Source organism: Bombina bombina, chromosome 5 (assembly GCF_027579735.1).
Source record: "Bombina bombina isolate aBomBom1 chromosome 5, aBomBom1.pri, whole genome shotgun sequence".
NCBI lineage: Eukaryota > Metazoa > Chordata > Amphibia > Anura > Bombinatoridae > Bombina > Bombina bombina.
Genome location: NC_069503.1, coordinates 1,131,357,045 through 1,131,380,990, shown reverse-complemented (window position 1 = coordinate 1,131,380,990; position 23,946 = coordinate 1,131,357,045).

Here is a 23,946-nt window from a genome sequence, read left to right as displayed (position 1 = left end):
GTTCTGTATGATCCCTCTCTCTGTGACCCTATTCTGTATGATCCCTCTCTCTTTGACCCTGTTCTGTATGATCCCTGTCTCTGTGACCCTGTTCTGTATGATCCCTCTCTCTGTGACCCTGTTCTGTATGATCCCTTTCTCTGTGACCCTGTTCTGTATGATCCCTCTCTCTTTGACCCTGTTCTGTATGATCCCTCTCTCTGTGACCCTGTTCTATATGATCCCTCTCTCTGTGACCCTGTTCTGTATGATCCCTCTCTCTGTGACCCTGTTTTGTGTGATCCCTGTCTCTGGGACCCTGTTCTGTATGATCCCTCTCTCTGTGATCCTGTTCTGTATGATCCCTCTCTCTGTGACCCTGTTCTGTATGATCCCTCTCTCTGTGACCCTGTTCTGTATGATCCCTCTCTCTGTGACCCTGTTCTGTATGATCCCTCTCTCTGTGACCCTGTTCTGTATGATCCCTCTCTCTGTGACCCTGTTCTGTATGATCCCTCTCTATGGGACCCTGTTTTGTATGATCCCTCTCTCTGTGACCCTGTTCTGTATGATCCCTCTCTCTGTGACCCTGTTCTGTGTGATCCCTCTCTCTGTGACCCTGTTCTGTATGATCCCTCACTCTGTGACCCTGTTCTGTATGATCCCTCACTCTGTGACCCTGTTCTGTATGATCCCTCACTCTGTGACCCTGTTCTGTATGATCCCTCTCTCTGGGACCCTGTTCTGTATGATCCCTCTCTCTGTGACCCTGTTCTGTATGATCCCTCTCTCTGGGACCCTGTTCTGTATGATCCCTCTCTCTGTGACCCTGTTCTGTATGATCCCTCTCTCTGGGACCCTGTTCTGTATGATCCCTCTCTCTGTGACCCTGTTCTGTATGATCCCTCTCTCTGGGACCCTGTTCTGTATGATCCCTGTCTCTGTGATCCTGTTCTGTATGATCCCTCTCTCTGTGACCCTGTTCTGTATGATCCCTCTCTCTGGGACCCTGTTCTGTATAATCCCTGTCTCTGTGATCCTGTTCTGTATGATCCCTCTCTCTGTGACCCTGTTCTGTATGATCCCTCTCTCTGGGACCCTGTTCTGTATGATCCCTGTCTCTGTGATCCTGTTCTGTATGATCCCTCTCTCTGTGACCCTGTTCTGTATGATCCCTCTCTCTGTGACCCTGTTCTGTATGATCTCTGTCTCTGTGACCCTGTTCTGTATGATCCCTGTCTCTGGGACCCTGTTCTGTATGATCCCTCTCTCTGTGATCCTGTTCTGTATGATCCCTCTCTCTGTGACCCTGTTCTGTATGATCCCTCTCTCTGTGACCCTGTTCTGTATGATCCCTGTCTCTGTGACCCTGTTCTGTATGATCCCTGTCTCTGTGATCCTGTTCTGTATGATCCCTCTCTCTGTGACCCTGTTCTGTATGATCCCTCTCTCTGTGACTCTGTTCTGTATGATCCCTCTCTCTGTGACCCTGTTCTGTATGATCCCTCTCTCTGTGACCCTGTTCTGTGTGATCCCTCTCTCTGTGACCCTGTTCTGTATGATCCCTCTCTCTGTGACCCTGTTCTGTATGATCCCTGTCTCTGTGATCCTGTCCTGTATGATCCCTCTCTCTCTGACCCTGTTCTGTATGATCCCTCTCTCTGTGACCCTGTTCTGTATGATCCCTCTCTATGGGACCCTGTTTTGTATGATCCCTCTCTCTGTGACCCTGTTCTGTATGATCACTCTCTCTGTGACCCTGTTCTGTATGATCCCTCTCTCTGTGACCCTGTTCTGTATGATCCCTCTCTCTGTGACCCTGTTCTGTATGATCCCTCTCTCTGTGACCCTGTTCTGTGTGATCCCTCTCTCTGTGACCCTGTTCTGAATGATCCTTCTCTCTGTGACCCTGTTCTGTATGATCCCTCTCTCTGTGACCCTGTTCTGTATGATCCCTCTCTCTGTGACCCTGTTCTGTATGATCCCTCTCTGGGACCCTGTTCTGTATGATCCCTGTCTCTGTGATCCTGTTCTGTATGATCCCTCTCTCTGTGACCCTGTTCTGTATGATCCCTGTCTCTGTGATCCTGTTCTGTATGATCCCTCTCTCTGTGACCCTGTTCTGTATGATCCCTCTCTCTGTGACCATGTTCTGTATTAGCCCTGTCTCTGTGATCTTGTTCTGTATGATCCCTCTCTCTGTGACCCTGTTCTGTATGATCCCTCTCTCTGTGACCCTGTTCTGTATGATCCCTCTCTCTGTGACCCTGTTCTGTATGATCCCTCTCTCTGTGATCCTGTTCTGTATGATCCCTGTCTCTGTGATCCTGTTCTGTATGATCCCTCTCTCTGTGACCCTGTTCTGTATGATCCCTCTCTCTGTGACCCTGTTCTGTATGATCCCTCTCTCTGTGACCCTGTTCTGTATGATCCCTCTCTCTGTGACCCTGTTCTGTATGATCCCTGTCTCTGTGACCCTGTTCTGTATGATCCCTCTCGCTGTGACCCTGTTCTGTATGATCCCTCTCTGTGACCATGTTCTGTATGATCCCTCTCTCTGTGACCCTGTTCTGTATGATCCCTGTCTCTGTGACCCTGTTCTGTATGATCCCTCTCTCTGTGACCCTGTTCTGTATGATCCCTGTCTCTGTGACCCTGTTCTGTATGATCCCTCTCTCTGTGATCCTATTATGTATGATCCCTCTCTCTGTGATCCTATTCTGTGTGATCCCTGTCTCTGGGACCCTGTTCTGTATGATCCCTCTCTATGTGATCCTATTCTGTGTGATCCCTCTCTGTGACCCTGTTCTGTATGAGCCCTCTCTCTGTGACCCTGTTCTGTATGATCCCTCTTTCTGTGACCCTGTTCTGTATGATCCCTCTCTCTGTGATCCTATTCTGTATGATCCCTGTCTCTGTGACCCTGTTCTGTATGATCCCTGTCTCTGTGACCCTGTTCTGTATATCCCTCTCTCTGTGATCCTGTTCTGTATGATCCCTGTTTATGTTACCCTGTTTTGTGTGACCCCTCCCTCTGTGACCCTGTTCTGTGTGATCCCTCTCTCTGTGACCCTGTTCTGTATGATCCCTCTCTCTGTGACCCTGTTCTGTATGATCCCTCTCTCTGTGACCCTGTTTTGTGTGATCCCTCTCTCTGTGACTCTGTTCTGTATGATCCCTCACTCTGTGACCCTGTTCTGTATGATCCCTGTTTCTGTGACCCTGTTTTGTGTGACCCCTCCCTCTGTGACCCTGTTCTGTGTGATCCCTCTCTGTGACCCTGTTCTGTATGATCCCTGTCTCTGTGACCCTGTTCTGTATGATCCCTCTCTCTGTGATCCTGTTCTGTATGTTCGCTCTCTCTGTGACCCTGTTCTGTATGATCCCTGTCTCTGGGACCCTGTTCTGTATGATCCCTCTCTCTGTGACCCTGTTCTGTATGATCCCTCTCTCTGTGACCCTGTTCTGTATGATCCCTCTCTCTGGGACCCTGTTCTGTATGATCCCTCTCTCTGGGACCCTGTTCTGTATGATCCCTCTCTTTGTGACCCTGTTCTGTAAGATCCCTCTCTCTGTGACCCTGTTCTGTATGATCCCTCTCTGTGACCCTGTTCTGTGTGATCCCTCTCTCTGTGACCCTGTTCTGTATGATCCCTCTCTCTGTGACCCTGTTCTGTATGATCCCTCCCTGTGACCATGCTCTGTATGATCCCTCTCTGTGACCCTGTTCTGTATGATCCCTCTCTCTGTGACCCTGTTCTGTATGATCCCTCTCTCTGTGACCCTTTTCTGTATGATCCCTCTCTCTGTGACCCTGTTCTGTATGATCCCTGTCTCTGTGACCCTGTTCTGTATGATCCCTCTCTCTGTGACCCTGTTCTGTATGATCCCTCTCTCTGTGACCCTGTTCTGTATGATCCCTCTCTCTGTGACCCTGTTCTGTATGATCCCTGTCTCTGTGACCCTGTTCTGTATGATCCCTGTCTCTGTGACCCTGTTCTGTATGATCCCTCTCTCTGTGACCCTGTTCTGTATGATCCCTCTATCTGTGATCCTATTCTGTATGATCCCTCTCTCTGTGATCCTATTCTGTGTGATCCCTTTCTCCTGGACCCTGTTCTGTATGATCCCTCTCTCTGTGATCCTATTCTGTGTGATCTCTCTCTGTGACCCTGTTCTGTATGATCCCTCTCTCTGTGACCCTGTTCTGTATGATCCCTCTCTCTGTGATCCTATTCTGTATGATCCCTGTCTCTCTGACCCTGTTCTGTAAGATCCTTCTCTCTGTGATCCTATTCTGTGTGATCCCTGTCTGTGACCCTGTTCTGTATGATCCCTCTCTCTGTGACCCTGTTCTGTATGATCCCTCTCTCTGTGACCCTGTTCTGTGTGATCCCTCTCTATGTGACCCTGTTCTGTATGATCCCTCTCTCTGTGACCCTGTTCTGTATGATCCCTCTCTCTGTGACCCTGTTCTGTATGATCCCTCTCTCTGTGACCCTGTTCTGTATGATCCCTCTCTCTGGGACCCTGTTCTGTATGATCCCTGTCTCTGTGATCCTGTTCTGTATGATCCCTCTCTCTGTGACCCTGTTCTGTATGATCCCTGTCTCTGTGATCCTGTTCTGTATGATCCCTCTCTCTGTGACCCTATTCTGTATGATCCCTTTCTCTGTGACCCTGTTCTGTATGATCGCTCTCTCTGTGACCCTGTTCTGTATGATCCCTCTCTCTGTGACCCTGTTCTGTATGATCCCTCTCTCTGTGACCCTGTTCTGTATGATCCCTGTCTCTGTGATCCTGTTCTGTATGATCCCTCTCTCTGTGACCCTGTTCTGTATGATCCCTCTCTCTGTGATCCTGTTCTGTATGATCCCTCTCTCTGTGACCCTGTTCTGTATGATCCCTCTCTCTGTGACCCTGTTCTGTATGATCCCTGTCTCTGTGATCCTGTTCTGTATGATCCCTCTCTCTGTGACCCTGTTCTGTATGATCCCTCTCTCTTTGACCCTGTTCTGTATGATCCCTCTCTCTGTGACCCTGTTCTGTATGATCCCTCTCTCTGGGACCCTGTTCTGTATGATCCCTGTCTCTGTGATCCTGTTCTGTTTGGTTCATCCCTCTCTCTGTGACCCTGTTCTGTATGATCCCTTTCTCTGTGACCCTGTTCTGTATGATCCCTCTCTCTGTGACCCTGTTCTGTATGATCCCTGTCTCTGTGATCCTGTCCTGTATGATCCCTCTCTCTCTGACCCTGTTCTGTATGATCCCTCTCTCTGTGACCCTGTTCTGTATGATCCCTCTCTATGGGACCCTGTTTTGGATGATCCCTCTCTCTGTGACCCTGTTCTGTATGATCACTCTCTCTGTGACCCTGTTCTGTATGATCCCTCTCTCTGTGACCCTGTTCTGTATGATCCCTCTCTCTGTGACCCTGTTCTGTATGATCCCTCTCTCTGTGACCCTGTTCTGTATGATCCCTCTCTCTGTGACCCTGTTCTGTATGATCCCTCTCTCTGTGACCCTGTTCTGTATGATCCCTCTCTCTGGGACCCTGTTCTGTATGATCCCTCTCTCTGTGACCCTGTTCTGTATGATCCCTCTCTGGGACCCTGTTCTGTATGATCCCTGTCTCTGTGATCCTGTTCTGTATGATCCCTCTCTCTGTGACCCTGTTCTGTATGATCCCTGTCTCTGTGATCCTGTTCTGTATGATCCCTCTCTCTGTGACCCTGTTCTGTATGATCCCTCTCTCTGTGACCATGTTCTGTATTATCCCTGTCTCTGTGATCTTGTTCTGTATGATCCCTCTCTCTGTGACCCTGTTCTGTATGATCCCTCTCTCTGTGACCCTGTTCTGTATGATCCCTCTCTCTGTGACCCTGTTCTGTATGATCCCTCTCTCTGTGATCCTGTTCTGTATGATCCCTGTCTCTGTGATCCTGTTCTGTATGATCCCTCTCTCTGTGACCCTGTTCTGTATGATCCCTCTCTCTGTGACCCTGTTCTGTATGATCCCTCTCTATGGGACCCTGTTTTGTATGATCCCTCTCTCTGTGACCCTGTTCTGTATGATCCCTCTCTCTGTGACCCTGTTCTGTATGATCCCTCTCTCTGTGACCCTGTTCTGTATGATCCCTCACTCTGTGACCCTGTTCTGTATGATCCCTCACTCTGTGACCCTGTTCTGTATGATCCCTCACTCTGTGACCCTGTTCTGTATGATCCCTCTCTCTGTGACCCTGTTCTGTATGATCCCTCTCTCTGTGACCCTGTTCTGTATGATCCCTCTCTCTGGGACCCTGTTCTGTATGATCCCTCTCTCTGTGACCCTGTTCTGTATGATCCCTCTCTCTGGGACCCTGTTATGTATGATCCCTCTCTCTGTGACCCTGTTCTGTATGATCCCTCTCTCTGGGACCCTGTTCTGTATGATCCCTGTCTCTGTGATCCTGTTCTGTATGATCCCTCTCTCTGTGACCCTGTTCTGTATGATCCCTCTCTCTGGGACCCTGTTCTGTATAATCCCTGTCTCTGTGATCCTGTTCTGTATGATCCCTCTATCTGTGACCCTGTTCTGTATGATCCCTCTCTCTGGGACCCTGTTCTGTATGATCCCTGTCTCTGTGATCCTGTTCTGTATGATCCCTCTCTCTGTGACCCTGTTCTGTATGATCCCTCTCTCTGTGACCCTGTTCTGTATGATCTCTGTCTCTGTGACCCTGTTCTGTATGATCCCTGTCTCTGGAACCCTGTTCTGTATGATCCCTCTCTCTGTGATCCTGTTCTGTATGATCCCTCTCTCTGTGACCCTGTTCTGTATGATCCCTCTCTCTGTGACCCTGTTCTGTATGATCCCTGTCTCTGTGACCCTGTTCTGTATGATCCCTGTCTCTGTGATCCTGTTCTGTATGATCCCTCTCTCTGTGACCCTGTTCTGTATGATCCCTCTCTCTGTGACCCTGTTCTGTATGATCCCTCTCTCTGTGACCCTGTTCTGTATGATCCCTCTCTCTGTGACCCTGTTCTGTATGAACCCTGTCTCTGTGACCCTGTTCTATATGATCCCTCTCTCTGGGACCCTGTTCTGTATGATCCCTCTCTCTGTGACCCTATTCTGTATGATCCCTCTCTCTTTGACCCTGTTCTGTATGATCCCTGTCTCTGTGACCCTGTTCTGTATGATCCCTCTCTCTGTGACCCTGTTCTGTATGATCCCTTTCTCTGTGACCCTGTTCTGTATGATCCCTCTCTCTTTGACCCTGTTCTGTATGATCCCTCTCTCTGTGACCCTGTTCTATATGATCCCTCTCTCTGTGACCCTGTTCTGTATGATCCCTCTCTCTGTGACCCTGTTTTGTGTGATCCCTGTCTCTGGGACCCTGTTCTGTATGATCCCTCTCTCTGTGATCCTGTTCTGTATGATCCCTCTCTCTGTGACCCTGTTCTGTATGATCGCTCTCTCTGTGACCCTGTTCTGTATGATCCCTCTCTCTGTGACCCTGTTCTGTATGATCCCTCTCTCTGTGACCCTGTTCTGTATGATCCCTCTCTCTGTGACCCTGTTCTGTATGATCCCTCTCTATGGGACCCTGTTTTGTATGATCCCTCTCTCTGTGACCCTGTTCTGTATGATCCCTCTCTCTGTGACCCTGTTCTGTGTGATCCCTCTCTCTGTGACCCTGTTCTGTATGATCCCTCACTCTGTGACCCTGTTCTGTATGATCCCTCACTCTGTGACCCTGTTCTGTATGATCCCTCACTCTGTGACCCTGTTCTGTATGATCCCTCTCTCTGGGACCCTGTTCTGTATGATCCCTCTCTCTGTGACCCTGTTCTGTATGATCCCTCTCTCTGGGACCCTGTTCTGTATGATCCCTCTCTCTGTGACCCTGTTCTGTATGATCCCTCTCTCTGTGACCCTGTTCTGTATGATCCCTCTCTCTGTGACCCTGTTCTGTATGATCCCTCTCTCTGGGACCCTGTTCTGTATGATCCCTGTCTCTGTGATCCTGTTCTGTATGATCCCTCTCTCTGTGACCCTGTTCTGTATGATCCCTCTCTCTGGGACCCTGTTCTGTATAATCCCTGTCTCTGTGATCCTGTTCTGTATGATCCCTCTCTCTGTGACCCTGTTCTGTATGATCCCTCTCTCTGGGACCCTGTTCTGTATGATCCCTGTCTCTGTGATCCTGTTCTGTATGATCCCTCTCTCTGTGACCCTGTTCTGTATGATCCCTCTCTCTGTGACCCTGTTCTGTATGATCTCTGTCTCTGTGACCCTGTTCTGTATGATCCCTGTCTCTGGGACCCTGTTCTGTATGATCCCTCTCTCTGTGATCCTGTTCTGTATGATCCCTCTCTCTGTGACCCTGTTCTGTATGATCCCTCTCTCTGTGACCCTGTTCTGTATGATCCCTGTCTCTGTGACCCTGTTCTGTATGATCCCTGTCTCTGTGATCCTGTTCTGTATGATCCCTCTCTCTGTGACCCTGTTCTGTATGATCCCTCTCTCTGTGACTCTGTTCTGTATGATCCCTCTCTCTGTGACCCTGTTCTGTATGATCCCTCTCTCTGTGACCCTGTTCTGTATGAACCCTGTCTCTGTGACCCTGTTCTGTATGATCCCTCTCTCTGGGACCCTGTTCTGTATGATCCCTCTCTCTGTGACCCTATTCTGTATGATCCCTCTCTCTTTGACCCTGTTCTGTATGATCCCTGTCTCTGTGACCCTGTTCTGTATGATCCCTCTCTCTGTGACCCTGTTCTGTATGATCCCTCTCTCTGTGACCCTGTTCTGTATGATCCCTCTCTCTTTGACCCTGTTCTGTATGATCCCTCTCTCTGTGACCCTGTTCTATATGATCCCTCTCTCTGTGACCCTGTTCTGTATGATCCCTCTCTCTGTGACCCTGTTTTGTGTGATCCCTGTCTCTGGGACCCTGTTCTGTATGATCCCTCTCTCTGTGATCCTGTTCTGTATGATCCCTCTCTCTGTGACCCTGTTCTGTATGATCGCTCTCTCTGTGACCCTGTTCTGTGTGATCCCTCTCTCTGTGACCCTGTTCTGTGTGATCCCTCTCTCTGGGACCCTGTTCTGTATGATCCCTCTCTCTATGACCCTGTTCTGTATGATCCCTCTCTCTGTGACCCTGTTCTGTATGAACCCTGTCTCTGTGACCCTGTTCTGTATGATCCCTCTCTCTGGGACCCTGTTTTGTATGATCCCTCTCTCTGTGACCCTGTTCAGTATGATCCCTCTCTCTGTGACCCTGTTCTGTATGATCCCTCTCTCTGGGACCCTTTTCTGTATGATCCCTCTCTCTGTGACCCTGTTCTGTGTGATCCCTCTCTATGGGACCCTGTTTTGTATGATCCCTCTCTCTGTGACCCTGTTCTGTATGATCCCTCTCTCTGTGACCCTGTTCTGTGTGATCCCTCTCTCTGTGACCCTGTTCTGTATGATCCCTGTCTCTGTGATCCTGTTCTGTATGATCCCTCTCTCTGTGACCCTGTTCTGTATGATCCCTCTCTCTGGGACCCTGTTCTGTATGATCCCTCTCTCTGTGACCCTGTTCTGTGTGATCCCTCTCTCTGTGATCCTGTTCTGTGTGATCCCTCTCTCTGTGATCCTGTTCTGTATGATCCCTGTCTCTGTGATCCTGTTCTGTGTGGTTCATCCCTCTGTTACCTTATTCGGTTCCTCTATCTGTAAATTTTTATATAAACCAATAGGATCAAATACCTTTACTACTTAGTTAAAGTTCTTACTGTTTTAGTGTTAAATTACAGTATATCAGCAAGGATGCAAATATAGTAATTACCAAATGACACAAACACTTTAGGCTCTCTGTGTTGTCGTTAAAATTCTGGTGCACAGAGCTTACGTAAATACGCTTTTAAATCAGCTATAGCTTTTACTGCAAGTGTTTTGTAATACATGTATATTGCAAAAATGCTTCTATTCAAAACTGAAATGCACCCATGGGCATTTTTTTAGGAATGTCCCTTTAAGTAGATATTTTTAATAGTTATTGTTAAGTAAATATTTGTACTATTTTATCTAACTTTTATTTTAAGAAACCTTTTTCATTAACTTTTTTCAATATTTTGATTTTGGTAGATTGGGGGTCTTGCACTGTGGGTCCACTGTGGGGAGGTCTTGGATTAGTGGTTATTTTATATAGAGAAGTAGAGGGAGCAATAGTGGGGAAATTTTTTGTTAGGAATATTGTTAGGTAGAGCGTTCTTGCGATGGAGGTGTCTGTAGTGGGTAGTGTTAGGTTATGGGATCATGTGTGTTTGCTTTGGTGGGTTATAATAGAGAGGGTTTTGGAGTTTTAAGTTGAATGCGTTTGGTGGTCAGAGGTTTAGGATTTTTATTGGTGGGGTTAGATAGACTTTAGTGCTGGTAAAAATGTGATATTACAAGCGGCTTATTGTGTGTATTAACACGCTAATTAGCACTTCCCATTATAAGTATGAGATGTAACCATTGTATTGCATGCATGAAACAAGTCTTTGGTTCCATTTTTTTTATATAAAATTGAGCGCTACTGACTGCATGAGGCTGACCGCATGAGGCTGACCACTGTATTTGGGGCATATTTATCAATATCTAAAGACCGCTGCTCAATAACCTGTTCGCCTGCTCTGAGGCGGCGAACAGAAATAAACCCGATCAAATACTATTGGTTGATTGACATCCCCTGCTAGCGGCCGATTGGCCGTGAATCTGCAGGGGGCAGTATTGCCATAGCAGTTCACAAGAACTGCTGATGCAATGATAAATGCTTACAGCGTATGCTGTCGGCATTTATCGATGTGCAGCAGACATGATCCGCTATATCGGATCATGTCCGCTCGCACCATAATATATAGGAACCTTTATGTTTATGTCTTTGTAGTGAAAGGGTGAGTTATACATTTTGTGAGGGTTGCAGTCTGGTAAAGAATGAGTTAAAACCAGAGGTTGTAGGTACAGTAAATATATATATACATATGACTCATGTCAAACACAGCAACATTTTTCCCTAGCTCCAGATCTTTAGAAAAAGCAATAAAGAAGCTTGAAGCGCTCACATCTCATGCTGACAGACTGTCAGATACGCCTCAACTGGAAAAACACTGATCCCAGCAAAATGTAACTGGGAAAATGTATTCCTGAGCTGCTCTCTGAGAGTGAAAAATAGCCGGGCCTCCTCTTTTGCATGAAGTTTGAAGCCTGCCTGGTGCTCAAATGAGCGAATCGGCCTAAAAGGAAACCATTCATCATGTAGAGAGCCACATCGACAGCGCAGGTCCTGGGAGTTCGCTTCATACTCAGGTAATTTGCCCATTAAAGGTGCGCGCATTGCAAGCAGCAGATATTGAAGACACGGAAAAGTGAATCCGCTCATCCGTTTAACTCTTTGTGTATCATTGATATTTACAAGATTTTACACTTACATAGTTTTGATATCCGACTGTTTTGTGTTTATCTTCCAATGTGTCTTTAATCCTTTGTAAGTCAGAAAAGGATGCAATATATTGAATAGTCATCCTTGTTAATTAATAAACCCCCACGGTCAATAAAAGCAATTTACAATAATTAATAATAATGAGAGCATTATTAATGTGTTACAATATATTTACAAATTGAAGCATTACATAAAATATATACTTATTTTTTCAGCCTCTTACTAATCTTTAAATTGGTATATTAATTATTTTGTTTAATTATCAAACACATAGGGCTAGGTTTCAAGTGGTGCTCTAACTTTAGCACGCAAACGATATAAGAAAAACACGGGTATTAATTTGCACTCTTATTCAAAGTAAATGCAAATGCGCATTGGGTTAGCGAGACTGAAGACCTTGCGTAACGGGTTAGGGATAAAATAAAAGTTGCACCAAACACAACATAAATCCACTAAAATATAGTTACACTCATATAAACACAATCTGATTAAAATGATCCACATAAACAGGAATACAATATTTATAATTGTTCAAAGGTATATGGTATATGACCATGTATTTGACTGCAAAAGGCTATATATATATATATATATATATATATATATATATATGTGTGTGTGTGTGTGTGTGTGCGTCTAAATAATAATTTAATAATAATATTTAATGTGTTTTACTGTGTATTTACTGTAAATATTTAACATGCCTATGTTCTTCACATACAGATTTTTTTAATTCTAAATTCATATTTCTATATGTATCTGTATATACCTATACCTGTATATCTATTCCTATGGTTAAAGATATATATTTTACATTAACATTATCAGATTTAGAAATATGTATTTAATATTATTCTTTTTTTTCTGTGTGAAAAACATAGGAATGCAAAATATGCATAACGCACTTCGCGTTCCTCAGTGTAGGTCTAACGCAATGTTAAGTTAGCGCACATAAAGTTATCTAAAGGCGCATTATTGAAATATTACAAATAAAATATTTAAAAAAATTAATATTAATTGTTAAAAATTATTATAGATACAGTATAAAATTCTAAATAATCCATAGAATATATATATATATATATATATATATATATATATATATATATATATATATATATAATTTTTAATAGTTACTATTAATATTTATTTATATATTATAGTCATGCTATACGAAGTGTTCAGCTTTTGCGCCTGTGCAAACTTTTAACTTTCAGCTTGTAATACGTGCGATACACGACACGCAAAAAGCTTACTTCTTGTGTTTCAAACACTTTGTTAGAGAGAAACTAGATAGTTTTGGGCTGAAATAAAGTTAATATTATCAAAGCTGTGAACATGAATTCAAAGAAAAACCTAAAAAAAACACGTTAACCTCTTAAGTGCAGATGACGGCAGTTAGTAGCCATTTGCACAGTACTTTTAGCCTGATTATAGTTCCTAATGCATCTGATGTTACAAGTGACCAAGTCTGTTTGGCATTGCAGGGGGAATCTGGGAATGCTGGTGACCAAGCATGGGCATTGCAATGTCACTAAGTTCCGGAAATCCTGAAGTGCTGGGCTGAACAGAAGAGAACTGGATGGGGTTAGTATAAAATACTCCTGATCTCACCTCCCTTAAGGTCATTAAAGGAATACTAAACACAAATGTATTTATGTAATGATTCAGATAGAGCATGTTATTTTAAGCAACTTTCTAATTTACTCCTATTATCAATTTTTTGGATTGCTATCGTTATTTAAAAATCAGGAATGTAAAGCTTAGGAGCAGGTTATTGGTTAGCCATCAATAACCAAGTGTAACCCAGGTTCTGAACCAAATATGGTCTTGCTCTTAAGCTTTACAATCCTGCTTTTAAAATAAAGATAGCAATAGAATTAAAAAATAATTATATTAGGAGTAAATTAGAACGTTGCTTAAAATTGCTGCTCAATCTAAATCATGAAAGAAAAAAAATTGGGTTTAGTGTCCCTTTAAACACTCAAATGGTGAGTGACAGCCAGGTAATTAAAAAAAACACAGACTGGAGATCTTGTAAGATACTTACAATGTCTTCAAAAGGGTCTAGAATCACACGCAAGACCTTTAAATACGTAGGTTCGAATAGGGTATTGATAGAAATATCTATTTATAAATAATACATAGAACATATTCTGTGCAGAACATTGGAATGGGAAATATTTACAGTACATACACAGTATAACACTTTATTAAATGTGAATAGTGCATAAATCTGCTTTTACTTGTTACTATGTACTTAACTGCAAAGGGCTCCAATGCACTTCTACAGTATACAGTATATGAGGCCTATTTATCAAGCTCCCGATGGAGCTAAGGGCCCGTGTTTCTAGCGAGTCTTTAGACTCGCCAGAAACACAAGTTATGGAGCAGCGGTCTAAAGACCGCTGCTCCATAACCATGTCCATCTGCTCTGATGAGGCGGACAGGAATCGCCACAATTCAACCCGATCAAGTACGATCGGGTTGATTGACAGCTCCCTGCTGGCGGCCGATAAATACATATGTACACATATAAATACATAAATACACATATACACATATAAATACATAAATACATATATACACATATAAATACATAAATACATATATACACATATAAATACATAAATGCATATATACACATATAAATACATAAATACATATATACACATATAAATACATAAATACATATATACACATATAAATACATAAATACATCTATACACACATAAATACATATATACACATATAAATACATAAATACATATATACACATATAAATACATAAATACATATATACACATATAAATACATAAATACATATATATACACATATAAATACATAAATACATATATACACATATAAATACATAAATACATATATACACATATAAATACATATGTACACATATAAATACATAAATACATATTTAAACATATAAATACATAAATACATATTTACACATATAAATACATAAATACATATGTACACATATAAATACATAAATACATATTTAAACATATAAATACATAAATACATATATACACATATAAATACATAAATACATATATACACATATAAATACATAAATACATCTATACACACATAAATACATATATACACATATAAATACATAAATACATATATACACATATAAATACATAAATACATATATATACACATATAAATATATAAATACATATATACACATATAAATACATAAATACATATATACACATATAAATACATATGTACACATATAAATACATAAATACATATTTAAACATATAAATACATAAATACATATTTACACATATAAATACATAAATGCATATATACACATATAAATACATAAATACATATGTACACATATAAATACATAAATACATATGTACACATATACATACATAAATACATATGTACACATATAAATACATAAATACATATGTACACATATACATACATAAATACATATATACACATATAAATACATAAATACATATGTACACACACACATATATATATATACAGTATATATAAATATATGCATACATATCCATCTTAGACATGTAAATGTATGCATCTCTATGTTAAATCCCTTTGCAGCCTTTTTCCCTAACACCTGTGACCTCATATCTTTGAGCCTTTATAACTTTTACGTGCAATATTTTTAGGAAGTTTTTTATTAGATGGTGTTATTATGAGCGCAATGTATTTGTTTAAGTGTTTTGTGACACTTTTTAGTTTTGTGAAACAGTTAACTAAAGGGATAGGAAACCCCAAAATCTTCTTTTTATGATTTGCATAGAACTCTTAAACAATTTATTTCTCTTATCCATTACTTATTTCTATAGAAAATGTATTATTCCTCATTATTATTTTAGAAAGGTTACCTAATACAATTATAGATCCCCAAACATTTTGGTTACAGTGTTTAGAAAGAAATCTCACAGTATTTATATTGAAATAATTTAATACAAATGTGCAATTTTTTTTACATCTTTGTTGTAGATTTTTCATGTCATAATACAACACTTGATCATAAATAATGGTATAATTGGAATCGGCTGAGTATGCTTAAAAAAACAAGATATTGCTTGGGTGGGTTTCTCACTGCTGAGACTCCAATAGAGTTTAAATGGGACCAGCACTTAAAATCTCCAAAAAACAGCTCATCACAGGTGTGTCAATGGTTCAGCAACTACGGGGTTAAGAAACAAATCTCAAATACATGAAAAGGGTGACTGCAGATATAGTAGTATTGCTGCTTATGTCATTAAAGGGACACTCAGGTAATATTAAATTTTCATGATTCAGATACAGCATGTAATTTTAAACAACTTTCCAATTTACTTCCATTAAATAAAATGTACACAGTCTTTTATATTTACAATTTTTGAGTCACCAGTTCCTACTGAGCATGTGCAAGAATTCACAGACTATACGTATATGCATTTGTGATTGGCTGATTGCTATCACATGGTACAAGGGGAGTGGAAATATACATAACTTTGAAATTTGTTATAAAAAAATCTACTACTCATTTGAAGTTCAGACTAAGTGCTATTGCATTGTCTTGTTATCTTGCATTTGTTGATTATGCAAATCTAATGTGTTGATTGCTCCTTTAATGACACTCACCCTTTAAAAATCTCTATCACGCTGTTATACTGCCTCATACTACTTTTTCTGTTTCTGCAACTGCAAACATTTCCATGCAAGAAAACAAACACATAGGGCTAGATAGCAAATGTCCCATTAACTTGCGTGCATTGGCTTAGCGCGACTGAAGACCCCTCGTAAAAGTTTAGCTCTATAAAATACTTCATGCAGAAAGTGCCTTTATTCGTTTCAACCGTTCGCCGTTCTTAGCTGCTACGACAGCCCACTGCAAAATAATTTTTTTGCTAAGAGGTGACGTTTTCTCCTCTTAGTCAATAGCCGTGCGGTAAATCCGGTTTGGCGCCCATGGGAGCCGGATTTACTGCATGACTATTTGCTAAGAGGTGAAAATATTTTAATGCCGTGGGCTGCTGTAGCAATAAGGGCACTTTCTGCATGAAGTAGCTTATACTTATCTTATACTTCATGAATGAAAGTGCCCTTTATTTGTTTCAACAGTCAACCTTAGCGTTTCAAAAATGCTATGGTTAACTTTCACTTCACAACACACTGTGCATGGAAGTTCCATAGCATTCTGAACTCAAGTATGCGGAATTCATAGATTCTATGGGGCCTATCTATCAAGCGCCGTATGGAGCTTGATGCCCCGTGTTTCCGGCGAGCTTTCAGGCTCACCAGAAACACAAGTTATGAAGCAGCGGTCTAAAGACTGCTGCTCCATAACCTGTCTGCCTGCTCTGAGGCGGCGGACAGACATCGTCGGAAATCAACCCGATCGAATACGATCGGGTTGATTGACACTCCCTTCTAGCGGCGGATTGGCCACAAATCTGCAGGGGGCGGGATTGCACAAGCAGTTCACAAGAACTGCTGGTGCAATGATAAATGGCGACAGCGTATGCTATTGGCATTTATCGATGTGTGGCGGACATGTTCCGCAATATCGGATCATGTCTGCTCGCATCATAATAAATAGACCTCTAATTCCCACGTGAAATATCTCACAGTCATATCTTGCCAAAGCTGATGACTTTGTGTCATTTTTCTTTTTCTTTAACCATTTCAAGTTTTCTTTTTTTTGCATATCCTGAGTTGATTATTTTTTCATTTTGTTTATTTTAATTTTAATTTGCTTGTTCTTAAATCATTTTTGTGACGCCGGCATCCTTCAGTGTGCCCAGATAGATACGGCCCTTGACTATAGTAGAGCTGATCTCCCAACATAAGGCTGTGATGAGGGGGGACGGTTACGAATATTTACAAATTCTGCATTTTTGTGATTGTTTTTTGGCAAGTTTTACAAATATTTATGAATTCTGCAATTTTGCAAGTTTTGGTGATTTTTTTTAGCGATATAATAATTTAATCAAATTTTTATTTCATTGAATCTAAGCCAACCCAACTTGTCAAATACTTTAAAAATCAATCTATTATGAATCTAAAAATGACCTGCAAAAAATATTACCCATGATGATCAGTCCCCACTTTGCTACATTTTTGGCAATACTAGGGTTAATAGAATTTCTAGCTTTCCCATTCCCTCTTCACTAATATTTATCCCTCACCTTTAACTCTTGGTAAATCAGTTAGCTTGTTTAGACAAACGTCCTCTGCAAGATGAATGGAGAGCAATTATCCTGTCTGCGACTTCCGCAGTTACAGCTATAATTCTTTCACACCTTTAATATTTCTTCCCTTGACGTTTGTCAACTGTTAATTCAAAAGCTTTATACTAATTAATGGCTTGTGTTGTGTCCTATTAAATAAGTAGTGTACGTAGCTGGGGAAGAAGAGGAAGGGAGTAGATGTTTTTTTAATGCGCAGTCGCCTTCGTGGTTGATTTCTGCATGTGTGTCAATATTTTGTGGACCAGATTAAATAGTTTGTAAACATAGGAATGGCGTATCACCTGGGTCTGGCCTTCAAACTCATCAGCAGAAGATGAGAAATAAAGCTGTAGAAAGATATTTATTTCTATCGGCAAATTGACATACATTATTAACAGAAGATTTTGACCAAATAAATTAAATAAAAAAATATTTAATTAAACCCCAAAAGGTATATCATGCATGCAAAAGAACATTTTTTAAACATGTTATATTCTGGGTTTTTATAAAAAAAAAGTTTATATTGATTTTAAATCTAGCAGGAAGTGCAAATGTATCTTAACCTCTTGTGCAATTTGGACGTAGGTTCTATGTCATGCAGTACTTTGGCAAGTGTACTGTATTGACGTAGTACCTACGCCCAACAGCACATGTTGTAGTCCCCACTGTCAGCTTAGACAGTGGAGACTGTAGCCCGGGGCAGAAGACATCTGCCTTCATATAGTAAGGGAGTGCTGATCGTACTACTTCACTATATGAAGGCAGATTGCAAATCGTTACAGAGAGTGACGCTGTCTATGGCACTTTATGTAACGATCATCATTGGTGCCAAGTGGGAGCAGTGGGAGGGAAGGAGGGAGGCAGGTGGGGAGAGGGAGGAATGGGCTCTTTGCTATGGAGCAAACAGCTGGAGGGTGGAGGGGGACCTTACACTACACAAAAAGGGGATCTTGGTGTAGAGGAGGTGGAATAGGGCCACTGCACTACAGAAAAAAATAAAATAAACAAAAAATAAACAAAAGAACAGTTAATTTGTTATTTGCAGACCAGTAACAAAGATGGCAGCTAGTAGTGGGAAGAAAGAGAGTTAGTGAGCTGTTTGGGGAAGAAGATCAGGGAGGTGACTGGCTAGGGAGGTTTCCATATACTACAGAAATTAAAAAAATATAAAAATAATAATAATATCCCTAAATTATCTGCCAGTACCTAAGATGGTGGTGGTAAACAGTGGGAGGCAGGGCCGGATTTACATCTCAGGTGCCTGAAATTATTTTTTTTATAATCTATGTACCTATAATTATATATAAAAAAACATTAATAATCATATATTTACTCTGAGATGTGTTTCCAGACCCTGATTTCTTTTATTTACCCTCTGGAAGCCACTGCCAGAGGACAACTTTACCGATATTCCCCATGCCAGGGCCCTATTTGAAAAGCAATTTTTTAAACTACGTCTGATCTTATGAGAAGCTCTGTATATAATCAAATTTAAACCATTTTATTTAACATTTCACCTATTTCCTAAGGTATAAAATAATATTTGTAGGCCATCAACATAACAAAACCTTTGTAGTAGTCAACCAAGCTATCATTGTTTATGGATGGACCGGTAATGCTATAAATGCAATAGTAGTGTTAAAAAACCAAATGTCAAGCAAAAGCCTCTGAAAGCTACCCTCACAATCAGTACAGCAGTACTAACTTACAGTTCAGGAGTAGGACAGACAGTTAGTCAGATGATGGCAGGCCAGCAATTTTCTTGTTGTCGACAGACAGCAGTGAGCACTCAGTTCTCCACTCTCTTTACTTTCCCGCTACTATCTGAGGGCAGCAGCCGGCATCACGTGATGTAAGGGCGTGACATGAGCGTGACAACATGGGCGTAACGTGAGCGTGCCGCTGCCCCCCCAAACCAGCAATCTGCTAACCACTGTCAAGGAAGGTCAGGACTAGAGCAGACCACCACCACACCACGGCACTGTTTTCACTAGTTGAGACTTGAGTCAGTCAGGGATGGGTAGGAGGGTACTTACTTACTCGCAAGTCGCCCTCGCTCCTCTGCTCGACCTTGGACAGACCCTCCCTCCCAGGCAGTCAGCCCTGGTGGGAGGTGAAGGAGGGAATACAGCTGCGTGGATGAGATCAGGTAGGGATCAAGGGGTGGGTGGTGTCAGGTTGGAAGGTAATCTCTACACTACAGCTAAAATTAACCTTACAAGCTGCCTGAATAACCTCTTCACTGCCGGGAATTTCAGAAGTGTAATGTGCAGCTGCAATTGGCGGCCTTCTAATTGCCAAAAACAATGGCAAGATCATGCATACCTGCTTTTTCTGAACAAAGGGGTCCACAGAGAAGCTTTTTGCATCCATTTGTCTTATGACGGCAGAAGTCTATCTATCTATCTATCTATCTATCTATCTAGCTGGCTGTCTATTCTATGGGGGATATTTATCAAAGCGTCAATCTCGGTGCATTCGCCGGAGTCAATACGCTCGCCAAACATTGCTGACGTAAATCCACATACGATACCCTTATTTATAAAAAAAATCCTCAAAAACATGCGTGTCAAGTACGGCGCGATGAGCATCAGACTGTTGTTAACTAACAGTCATCGATGTCGCGATTATTCTGGTTTTTCCCAACTTTATTTATACCATTTCATTACTGTCCATGAATAAGCACATTTCTCTAAAGCTAATCTTTTATTTTTCATCTGTTAATGTCCAAGAAATATATAGATTTATGCCTGAACAAACAATATCTCATAGAAAGTTATTTTTATATTTATTTGTTATACAAACAAAATCTGTTATATGATACTTTCACATAAATTAATGTGTATTTGTATTTCTAGAAGTCATGATATGCTTTTATCTCATGTTTTTTTTTAATTTGTATAAATGGTTATTAATGCTAGAATTTGTACATATATATATATATATATATATATATATATACATGGATGTGTGTGTGTGTGTGTGTTATGTCAGAAATCTTTTGCAAACATATTTACATGTCCCAATGTTGGTGTTATAAAGTGGGCTGGCAGATAAGATGACATTTCTTACTGAAAAAGAAATTTAAAAAAAAAGGAAGAAATGCACTGAAAATACCATGACAGTAAAGAGGTGATTTTAATTTCTGCTGTATCTGATTCATGAGAGTTTAATGTTAGGTGGGCTATCCCTTTGAGCTATATGCTTAAGATTATATTGAATCAAACATTAATTCGAATTTTAAAATCATTGTCTAAAATATTACACTGTGTGTCCTAATGTCAGCATCAAAGTTTATCTTTAATACTAATTTCACATATACATACTTTCAAAGTATAATACACAATGTAACAAATGGCACTTACAAGTTCTGATGAGTGATCAATGACACAAGTATCAAGCAATTTGATACGTTAGTGATAGTTTAAAATGTATATTTGAATCATATTGGCTGATATAAAAAATCATGTGATTATGCATATTCCAATCAAAATGGTTGAAAAATTGGTGCTAAGTGGAGAGTGGGACTTGTATTACATGGCTTAAACATGGTGCAAATAGATTTTTCCCAAAAAATAAAAAGGAAGTTAGCTATATTATGTTGTGTATTTATTTCATTTTTATCTCTATATCAAGTTTGGGGCAAAACCTTTTAAAAAATTTGGAGAAATAATAGTCCCCTTGCTTTGTAATGAGAGACAAAGTTAAAGTTATAACATAATCCATAAGTAATAATGTATTTTTAATTTTTATCCCTATATCTACGAGTGCACCAAATGTGGAGCAATATTATTGTTTGATTTAGAAAGGGTATACTATATTAATAAATTTCTAATTTACTTTTATTATGTAACATACTTTATTCTCTTGCAGCATCGAACATAAGCTTTCTGTGTTTTCAGAATCCCATTGATTTCTATGGCATCTGCGGCCTCAAGGGTGGCGCTTTGAAGACCAGATACTCTGAGTCGGAAAACGCGAGTGTACCTGTTAAATGTTTGATAAATTGGGAAAATGGTCACAGTGGCGTCACTAGGGTTGGTGTCACCCGGTGCGGTAAGTCATGGTGTCACCCCCCCCCAGAAAGCAGACACACACAAAAACACAGGCAAACACACATACAAACACTCAGACACACTTAAACACATACTCAGATGCACACACAAACACTCGGAAACACACTCAGACACACACACAAAAACACACACACAAAAACACTGAGACACACAAAAACTCAGACACACACATACAAAATATGTAAACTGCACTGCATTAATTATAAAGCTCATGCCTAGAGCTGCTCCCTGGCTCAGCAGAGCATCAAATGAAAGATAAACAGAGCACTCTAAATTAAATCACTAAAGAAAAGGTTTAGGCGCGCAAACTATGAAAATTCTGCTCTCTGACTCTATTCCAAGTCTGTCAGTGCACAGCCCTGGGCCGCATGTCACTGAGCAGTGAGCACAGATAGGCAGGCAGGTTTAGGCTAGCAACGCAACATTGCAAGCCCCACGGCACACCCACAACATTCATAGTGAAATTGGGCAGGGGAGGAGCAAAGTACAAACAAGCAAAAGCAGCCGGGAAAACTATTTGTTGAAATTGCAGCACTGGCTCAAGGGGCAAAAAAAATTGTGTGTCTACAACTTCCCCAGTCCCACTAATGTTCACAAATGCCAGCCTCTAATAAAATAATTTATGCATCTCAACATTGTATTTCTTTGAATTTCAATAAAATTTTTAAAAAAAATAAAAAAAATTTTTTTTAGGGTGTCACCCCCTGGAGGGTGTCACCTAGGTGCAGCCCGCACCCCCCGCACCCCCTAGTGACACCACTGAATGGTCAAATAGAGTTGAATGTGAATTTGAAACATCTTTAATGATGCAAGCATCGATCTGCGTCGGATTGAGATTGCGGAAGCGTATATTTCGTCACACATTTCAACATTTGATGATCTTGACGCTTTGATAACTACGGCGGATCAATCTCGCAGCAAATACAAAACAGGATTCAAGCGTATTTTCAGCTGACGCTTTGATAAATATCCCCCTATATATGGATATATATATATACTGTATGTATATACAGTATATATATATATATATATATATACTGTATATATATATATATATATATACTGTATATATATATATATATATATATATATATATATATAAAATATATATACATTTTTTTATGTAAGCTGGTATGATTTAACTTTGGAAAGAGGTGTGCTCAGGTGAAAAATTCAGTTCGACTGAATCATTTGACCAAATGTTCAAAAATGTTTTCAAATATTCTGCGTTCTTTGCGTTTTAAACTAAACAAATACTAAACAAATACTGAATATTTGTGGAACATTAACATTAATTTTTGGTAAATGAATGTAAATGTTTCTTAAGCTTCACCTGTAGCATTAAATACTTACCTCTTGCGTGCTGGAGAGCTTCTTTAATTCTGACCCTTTTTTACAGAGCCCCGGGCCCCGCTTATAGGAGTCTGAGTGTGCTAAACCACCTATTAGCGTGGCCATGGGTTCTGTGAAGAATGGTACAGATTAGCACGGCTCCTCAATGCACTATAGGTGAGTTAGCTGACTCTAAGGGTCCTGAATTATCAAGGGCCAAAAGGCCCCTGTTCCCGCGCAAGACTTCAGGCTCACCTGAAACAGCAGTTAATAAGCAGCGGTCTTAAGACTTAACTGATCCGCCTGCTCTGAGGCTGCGGACAGCAATCCGCCCAATCCTATACAACCGGGCTGATTGACACTCCCTGCGAGCGGCCAATTGCAGGGGGCGGCATTGCACAAGCAGTTCACAAGAACTGCTTGTGTAATAATAAATGCTGACAGCGAGGCTCTGTGAAGAAGTTTAGGTTTAGTATGGCTCCTCAACGCACTACAGGTAGCTTAGCATACTCTAAGCCTCCTATTAGTGCAGCACGAGGGTCTATGAAGAAGTTTGGATTTTAATACAAATTTCGTAAGTATTTTATTTAATTTCTATAAATTTTGTGGTGCATTCATTCAGATATTTGTTTCGTGAAAACTAAACAAATATCCATGTTTTGTTAACGAAACAAATGCACGTGCCTAAAGCTTCCCCAGCTCCCCTTTTACTCTATGCATTTGATTCAATAAACCTCTGTCATCTCCACATTATATACGGTCTGCCCCATAGAATACACGAGGAGTCTGGTGCGGCCAGTGAATCTGAACGACTGGAGGTTCTAGGGAGTCTGGCATAGATTTAAGCTGCTGGTTTCCATCTGCTT